This window comes from Phoxinus phoxinus (genome assembly GCF_949152265.1).
Source record: "Phoxinus phoxinus genome assembly, chromosome: 6".
Classification (NCBI taxonomy): domain Eukaryota; kingdom Metazoa; phylum Chordata; class Actinopteri; order Cypriniformes; family Leuciscidae; genus Phoxinus; species Phoxinus phoxinus.
This window is the reverse complement of record NC_136881.1, coordinates 15,561,375-15,569,172: the sequence shown is the minus strand read 5'-3', so window position 1 is coordinate 15,569,172 and position 7,798 is coordinate 15,561,375.

Below are 7,798 nucleotides of genomic sequence, written 5' to 3'. Positions count from 1 at the left end.
ACAAGTTCACAAAGCCTCCAGAGCTCTTCAGATTATTCTAGAATGTTTGCTTTGGTTTAGAATGTGGCATTTCTGGGCTTGTTTTGCCAGAATTATCAGTGCAAACTGCCTGGCCCTTCAGCCAAACCAGTCTTCTGCAGCATTGCCAGACGGCTCTTTGCCTGTTGTTTTGCTCTGACTTTACTCCTGGAAAACTGCCCATCTTAAAATGTTGATGGAGTGAGAGAGAGAGCGAATGAGAAAGAGAGGAAAAATGAAGAAAGAATATGACAAAGTAAACTATAAATACCATTAGAATGGGGTAATCCGAGGAGCGACTGCCACACACACACACACACACACACACACACACACACACACACACACACACACACACACACACACACACACACACACACACACACACACACACACACACACACACACACACACACACACACACACACACACACACACACACACACACACACACACACACACACACACACACACACACAATATTTCATTAGCTTGTGAGCCTCTCCCAGATATCTCTCATTAAATATTGTCTTAAGGTCGCACATCCCCAGAGGCTTATGGAGAGACTAGCTGGGCTTGCTTTTGATCACTCTTGCTGTCATTGAAGATTAAAAATAAGAGAGTGCCGTGACGTATACTGCTAACACTAACCATACACAGCTGTCATTTCAAAACAAGCACATAATAACTCCTTAACACTCTGTTAGGACTCTAGTCTATACGCCTACATAAGGTCAAATTTACAGGCATGCTTTGATTAGATAATTGCTCCCTTTTTGCTGTATTTTTGCTTGATTAATTTTTTTTTTTTTCAGGAAGAATTACATAATTGAATTCAAAATGACTCCTGTCTCCATTTAAATGTCATGACTTATTTAATTAGTGCTCTAACATTGTTCAACATTGGATTTTTTTGCATATCGAATTTTATGAGGTGGCTAATTCGTACCAATTCATACGACCTCACTCGTACGAATTTGTACGTTTTTTGCTAAATCGTACATATTTTACGAGTTGCCAAAATCGTATGAATTCATACGAATGACCTACCCCTGACCCCGCCCCTAAACCTACCCGTCACGTGGGTTTAGACAAATCGTACAAATTCGTACGAGTGAGGTCGTACAAATTCGTACAAATTAGCCACCTTTTAATCACTCGTACAAATTCGTACGAATTGGTCGTGAGATAGCGTTGATTTTTCATGTAATTTCCTGTACATCTCAATATGATGTATAGTTTTTAATGTCATCTTGTGATGGGAATGATATTTTAAACATTTTTGCAATACAATGGCTGACTCTGGCTGACATTTTCTTGCTAACGCTAACTTCATATCTAAAATTTTATGTATCATAAATACACATATGTATTTATGATACATGTTTCATAAATGACAATTGTCATTTTTGCATTTGGCAACTACACGTTGACTGGAAATCATGCATAACAACTTTCTATGGTGCATAAATACATTTAGTAATTGCCATGAATTATTATATAACAAAAATTGTATATTTCAATAAAAAAAGTTATGTAAAATAGAAATGCTTGAAGTTTAACAAATGCCCATGTAGTGTATTGCACATACAGTGTAATCTCTCACTTCTTCTAAATCTATAATTCACCCCAAAATGATTTCATCATCTGTATGATCTTCTCTTGTGTTCTGCACTAGAAAGTACTTTGAAGCACGTTGGTAACCAAACTGTTTTGGATTCCATTGACCTCTATTGTATGGATAAAAAAAACACAGAGACATCTCTCAAAATATCTTTTTTTACATTTCACAGAAGAAGAAACAAATCCATAGTTAGGAAGGACATGAGGGTGCACATGATGGCATGACGGAGTTCGCCCTGAACCCAGAGTACTCCCCTTGTATGTAAGTGGTTAGGACTAGAAGTGTGGAGAAGGGGTGGTGGAGGGATGCTGCTAAACTGTCAATGGATTGAGGTGAGACTGCTGAGTCTATATATACCCTCTTATAGTTGATTGCTGAGTGCTCTCCCCTCGTGTTAATTATCTGAATGTGATCTTCCCGAACTTATCGATCATATATTATTTCAGAAAAGACAATCTCAGGTTACAACCAATCAATTAACTGCCAGTACATCTCTTTACATATTCTTCACTATCCATATACCCTTTATGCTGATTAGGTTCCCTCTGGTAGCCCATGGCAAAAAAAAAAAAAAGTGAGTGAGAGGTAGAAATGGGGACAGAAAGAGGAAATCTACTTCATCCCTTGACTGTCACAGCCAGTAAAAGTCATGGTGGCCTCTGTGCTTCCCGTAAGCTGGTTAAAGACTGGCGGTACTTGGGGCAATAGACTCTGAGTCACTGTTATGTACTGTAGCTGCAATATTGTATTTGTCTTTGTGTGCCTCAGTATGTGTTTGTAGTGTAATGATGTTCTAACAAGTATTCAGCATGTTCAGTCGGCGAAAACAAGCTCAGACAGACGCCAACAGACTCAGACAGGGGAAACACTGAACCGACAAAACCTGATGTGGTGTCTGTTGCTGTCTGTCAGTGCAGTGTAAATCAGCCTTTAGGGGAGAATAACAGCAGGGCTCCTCTCATCACTAAACTAATCAGAATGGGTATTCAAATGGTGCAACGTTTATATTATTTATGGATTAATTGTATAGTTATATTTTCAGTCCATTACACGTCAGCTATTTTTACAATTAATGAATGAATAATGAACGTAAAGATATACAGATACTATGCAATATGAATAGGCTTTACTTAATATAAGAAGCTTTTTTTTTAAATCACTGTGGAGCTATGTTATCAATGATAAAAATAGGACTGTAATGGAATGGCCACAGCCTCAGGACGCTTCTCAAACAGAAGGCTGCATCCTATTGAGGCTGTTTCCTTCTTTGCCCAGTCCTTCGGAGGCTTGTAGGCTAGAGTCCTCCTCAGCATTAAATGATACGATAGAATGAGACTGTTTAGTAAGTCCGCATGGCTGCATCACACATGTTCCCGCCCCCTCGGTCACTGCAAGAAATGACTATTAAAACTTAATTTTGGACAAATACTTTGTATTAAAAATCTTTATTTTAACTGGCTTTCTATCAATGCAATACATTGAACAGCAACCGTCTGAGGTCTCCCAGTGGCCTACATTATTGGCAGTTTAGTTAAGTGTTAAGTGATTCATTTAAACCAAAACAAAAGATAACACGTATGCCTTCATCTCCGAAAGCATTATTTTTGTCTTACATTTCATAATGAACTCAGACAAGCTCAGTGCCTACTCGTTTCCCATCAGCTCTTTTTCGTGAATTGGAAAGTGTGGAAATGATTGTGGGTGGTTTAAGGACACAAAGGATACACTTGATGCATCCTTCAAAATTAGCTTAATGAAGGGCACGAAATGAAGGCTGCCTTAAAAGAATTCTTCGAATTGAGATGGCCTTCAGCGGCGCTTGATGACGTGGCAGCTGAGATATGTAGCCTTACTAGGATGCAGCCTGTGATGGAAATTTTAATTCTAGATGTGTTTTTACCTTAGATGTGATTTCTTTTACTTTAGATGTGTTTCTTTTATTTTAGATGTGATTCTTTTTGTTTTTGAATATATAGATATGACTTGTATTAACGTTGAACTTTTATTTACTCATAAGCATTTAAAGGAATATAATCATATAAGCTAAAGCACAATAATAGAATATGTAACCAACCTTTAATCATATAAGCTAAAGCACAATAATAAAATATGTAACCAAACATTTAGAGATGCATAAGTTAGAATAAGCTTGCAGGAACAATATGTTCTAAGAAGAACTAAGTAGCAAAAGACTATGTGTACTCCGAGTGACCTTTTGTACTCCAAGTGTGAAGAATATATGTGTGTGTGTAGTTTTGTTCGAACTAAAGATAGGTAAGAGGTGTGAAAAAAAGAGCAGTGGCTGAGAACGGGGGATTTTTGTGCAGGCAGGGCATTGTTCTGTCCAGATAGAATTTATGTTTAGACGAGATCTTGAACACAGAAGTATACAGACGTTTCCTTTTAAGGTAAACGAGAGACAAATCTTTATGACAAATGCAACCCACTCAGGATATGTTGGGGGTATATAATCTTGGCAAAAGGGACTGACCTTTGCCTTCTCATATCAGACGTTCTCTGTATGTGAATGCCAATTTCTTGCAAGAAATAAACTTTGATACTTTGACTTTTCGAAGGTTCCACTTGTCTGTTTTCCTCCTCACTTTTCAAATAGAATAATTTCCATAACAAGCCTTTCATTTAAGAAGTACTCTACGTGTTGATAAGACCGCTCTGTCTCTTCCGAATCCGATGACGAAGTTCATCATATTACAAACACTCAATGGTTTACAATGAGTTTTGAGTAAAAGCGTACTAATCTCATAAATTTTCATGTGTAGCTTGATGCTAATTGTAGCTATAGTTCTCCTGCTACCCAGGTACGATTATATTTCATGATGGTGTATGTTTTTAAAAGAATTCACGTAAGGTCATAAGAAAATGTTTTGCTTTGTTTTCTATAAAGACTTTTAGGTAATAGGTAGGTACGATGTATATCGGGATCAAAGGGATGTGGATGGGTAAGCCATGGAATGCCAGAGTAAAGAATGCCAAAACGTACATTTGACAACAGTGTTCTTTTCATCATTCTCCCGACAAAGTCAAAGTAAAGGCAATATTTCCATCCACTGAATGTAAGCTTTTCCATATTTCAAGCTAGCTTGCTGCATGGCAATGGTGATGTCATGGCAATGGTGGTATCTGCAATGGTGATGTCACTCAATTGGACTTTGTTGCGGTGCGGGGTGGAATGCCACGTGTAATCAGTTTTGGTTTTGTCTTCTCTGTTCTGTTCCCATTTTGCCTGCAATATTTGCTAGTTAGTTTCCTCGTTTGTTAATTAGTTATTTAAGCCCTCAGTTTCCTGTTTCATTGTCCGGTCTCTTTGATGTTAAGTGGTTGTGTTACGTTATTCTCTAGCAATTTCCTGTGTTTTAGTTGGTGGATTATAAAGCCCATTTTGTTGAGCTATTTTATGGATGGTAACTGTAATATTAATGTAATATTATATACAACTATTTGAAAATCTGGACTGAGGATGCAAAAAAATCTAAACATTGAGAAAATCGCTTTTAAAGTTGTCAATTTATGTTCGCGATTGTGCTGATATTTTTTTAAAATATATTTACAGTAGGAAATTTACAAAATATCTTCATGCAACATGATCCTAATCCTTAATCCCAGGATTTTTGACCCATATCATGTATTGTTGGCTATTGCCACAATACACAACTTGTGACTGTGGTCCAGGGTCACATGGCAGTCAATTCCAAACATTGACAGCGTGAATGTATAGCCTTGGAAAAGAAAACAGCACAATATCACTCAGTAACTGGTAACAATGTTGGTCCTGAGTCATATAAAAGAGTCTTTATTTACCAAGATCTTGACGGGAGCATTTGGTTTTGTGGGGTTGATGATGGTCTCTGCTTTGTCTGGATGTCTACCCAACACCAGGCCAGCGCTGCACCCATAATGGATAATCGTGATTCCAGATATTCCTGCTAGTAAGAATAAAAGCACTCAGGTATAATCGTCTAGGTATTGTAGATGTGAGGTGAATAATTTACAAGGCCATAAAAGTCCTATTGAGGAATGCAACTTTATTTTTTCTATTTTTAATATGCACTAGAAGATGGCAATTCTGTTCCAAAGATAGAAGAAGCTTTTAAAGGAGTGTTTGGGATATGGCATGGTGGGTGGGGACTGGAGAGACAGGAAAAGCAAACACGCAGATTGGAGAGAGAAGGATAGGGAGAGACGAGAAAAGAGTGAGACATTAATGGCTCTGCGAGTCACCAAGTCTTGCTTTTAGGAAGCCATGAATTAAAGATGGAGAAAAAAGGAAAGGAGGAAAAGAGGAAAAAAAATTCCACTGCTGATCCACTTCTGGATCCTAATGGCGAAGGATGAAAATGTTTTAGTTTTAGTTCAATTTGACAGAGATTGTAAAGATTTCATACAGATTGTAAACCAACTTCTTAATCTCCAATGTTTTATTTAGTATATTATTATAGCATTCATTTATTATTTTGAATTAGCTTTTATTTTTATATTTTCAGCTTGATTGGTTTTTCATTTACATTTATTTTTAGCTTTAATTTTGTTTTTAGGTCAGGTTTAGTTTTAGTAATTTTAGTACTTCAACTTCAACTTTAAGTAAGTTGCTTTCAGTTTTTAATCTAATATTATTATTTTTAATTTCAGCTTTTTATTTTAGTTAATGAACATTTTTGATACTTTGAGTTTCAGCTTTAGTTTTGGATACAGCCACCACAAAAAAAAAAAAAAGATCACAACACCACAAAACCACAAATCAGTGTTTAGCACCATGGACAGCGGTGGTGCTGCAGCCATAAAATGGTCTAATTCTCCCATATAGAATAGAAAAAATATTGACTATCCTGGATGCGTACACACAATGATTCCGTACCAACACACATTTTCTCTCCTATTTTCTCCTTTCAAAACCATTGAAAGGGATTTTGCTGCTGCTGCAAATGCTGTTAAATTAGGAACTAAATATGGGGTTACAGCGGTCAAATGAGTAGAAATTGATAGACAGACTCTAGTTTATACTGCATTTATGACAATTTTGATAACATTTATTTGAAACATTATTTTAAAACATTTATAGAGCCTTTATTTTAAGAGTGTATTCTATACATATTGATATGTTGATGAAATAAATGACCTAAACTGAATTTAAACGGATTTATTTAATTGAAAGGAAAATACGTGTGCGAGAGAAAAAACAAAAACCATTGATTGCACTAATTAATATGTAAAAATGTATAGGGCTCGGGCTCTGAATTGCAGCACCTGCTCCCTCTAGCGCATGCACACTCAGAGAGAGAGAGAGAGAGAGAGAGAGAGAGAGAGAGAGAGCAACAAAATCAAGACAGACTGTTCCCCTACATGCACACAAAATGAGGTAGAAACAGAATTACACTTTTTAGCCTTGTTTCCAAATTGTAAACAAATTAGGAATGTATCTTTCCAGTAAATAATTTAAATTAAAATCTAACACAAACAAACTCCTACCCGTGAAACGCAGGATGTGAAAACATATCAACAAGGTAGGCCTATACAAAGCCAGTTGAAAAGGGCAACGAATGGGACATGCAATAAATAAATATCTTTATTGTATGTGAACGTGTCTATTATAATTATTAACATTTGGCAATGTTATTACGCCAATTGAGCTTTTAAATCTGAAATTGAAATAGAGAGAGCATATAATAAACTGAAAACATCCACCGATAAGCAATAAAATAAAGACAGCAACCTGAATAATACAGATAAGCATGATATTTGACAAGATAATTTATACATTATCATATATTTTGTGAAAATGTATGCTGCTATTAGCACTTGATGAAATGGATGAAATTAACATATTTCTGTTTATCCTGTCATTATACAAAGGCTTTAAATAAGGTCAAATATCTCTCTCTCTCTGTCTATTTTCTAGCCATTTGCACATGATGCTTATATCTTTGCTCGTGCACATCAGTGAAACATCAGAGTGTCCCTCTCCCATTATCATCACAGCAAACATACACAGATAAAAACAGCCGTTTGTTGGGAAAACAACAATAGCACAACAACAGCTGCTGAGCCATGTGCGTCCCTTTGGCCTATACATGCGTGTCTACGTTTAAAAGTTAAATATGATTTTACAGATGAAAGACCTTGATCTTTCAGCTCCCTGGG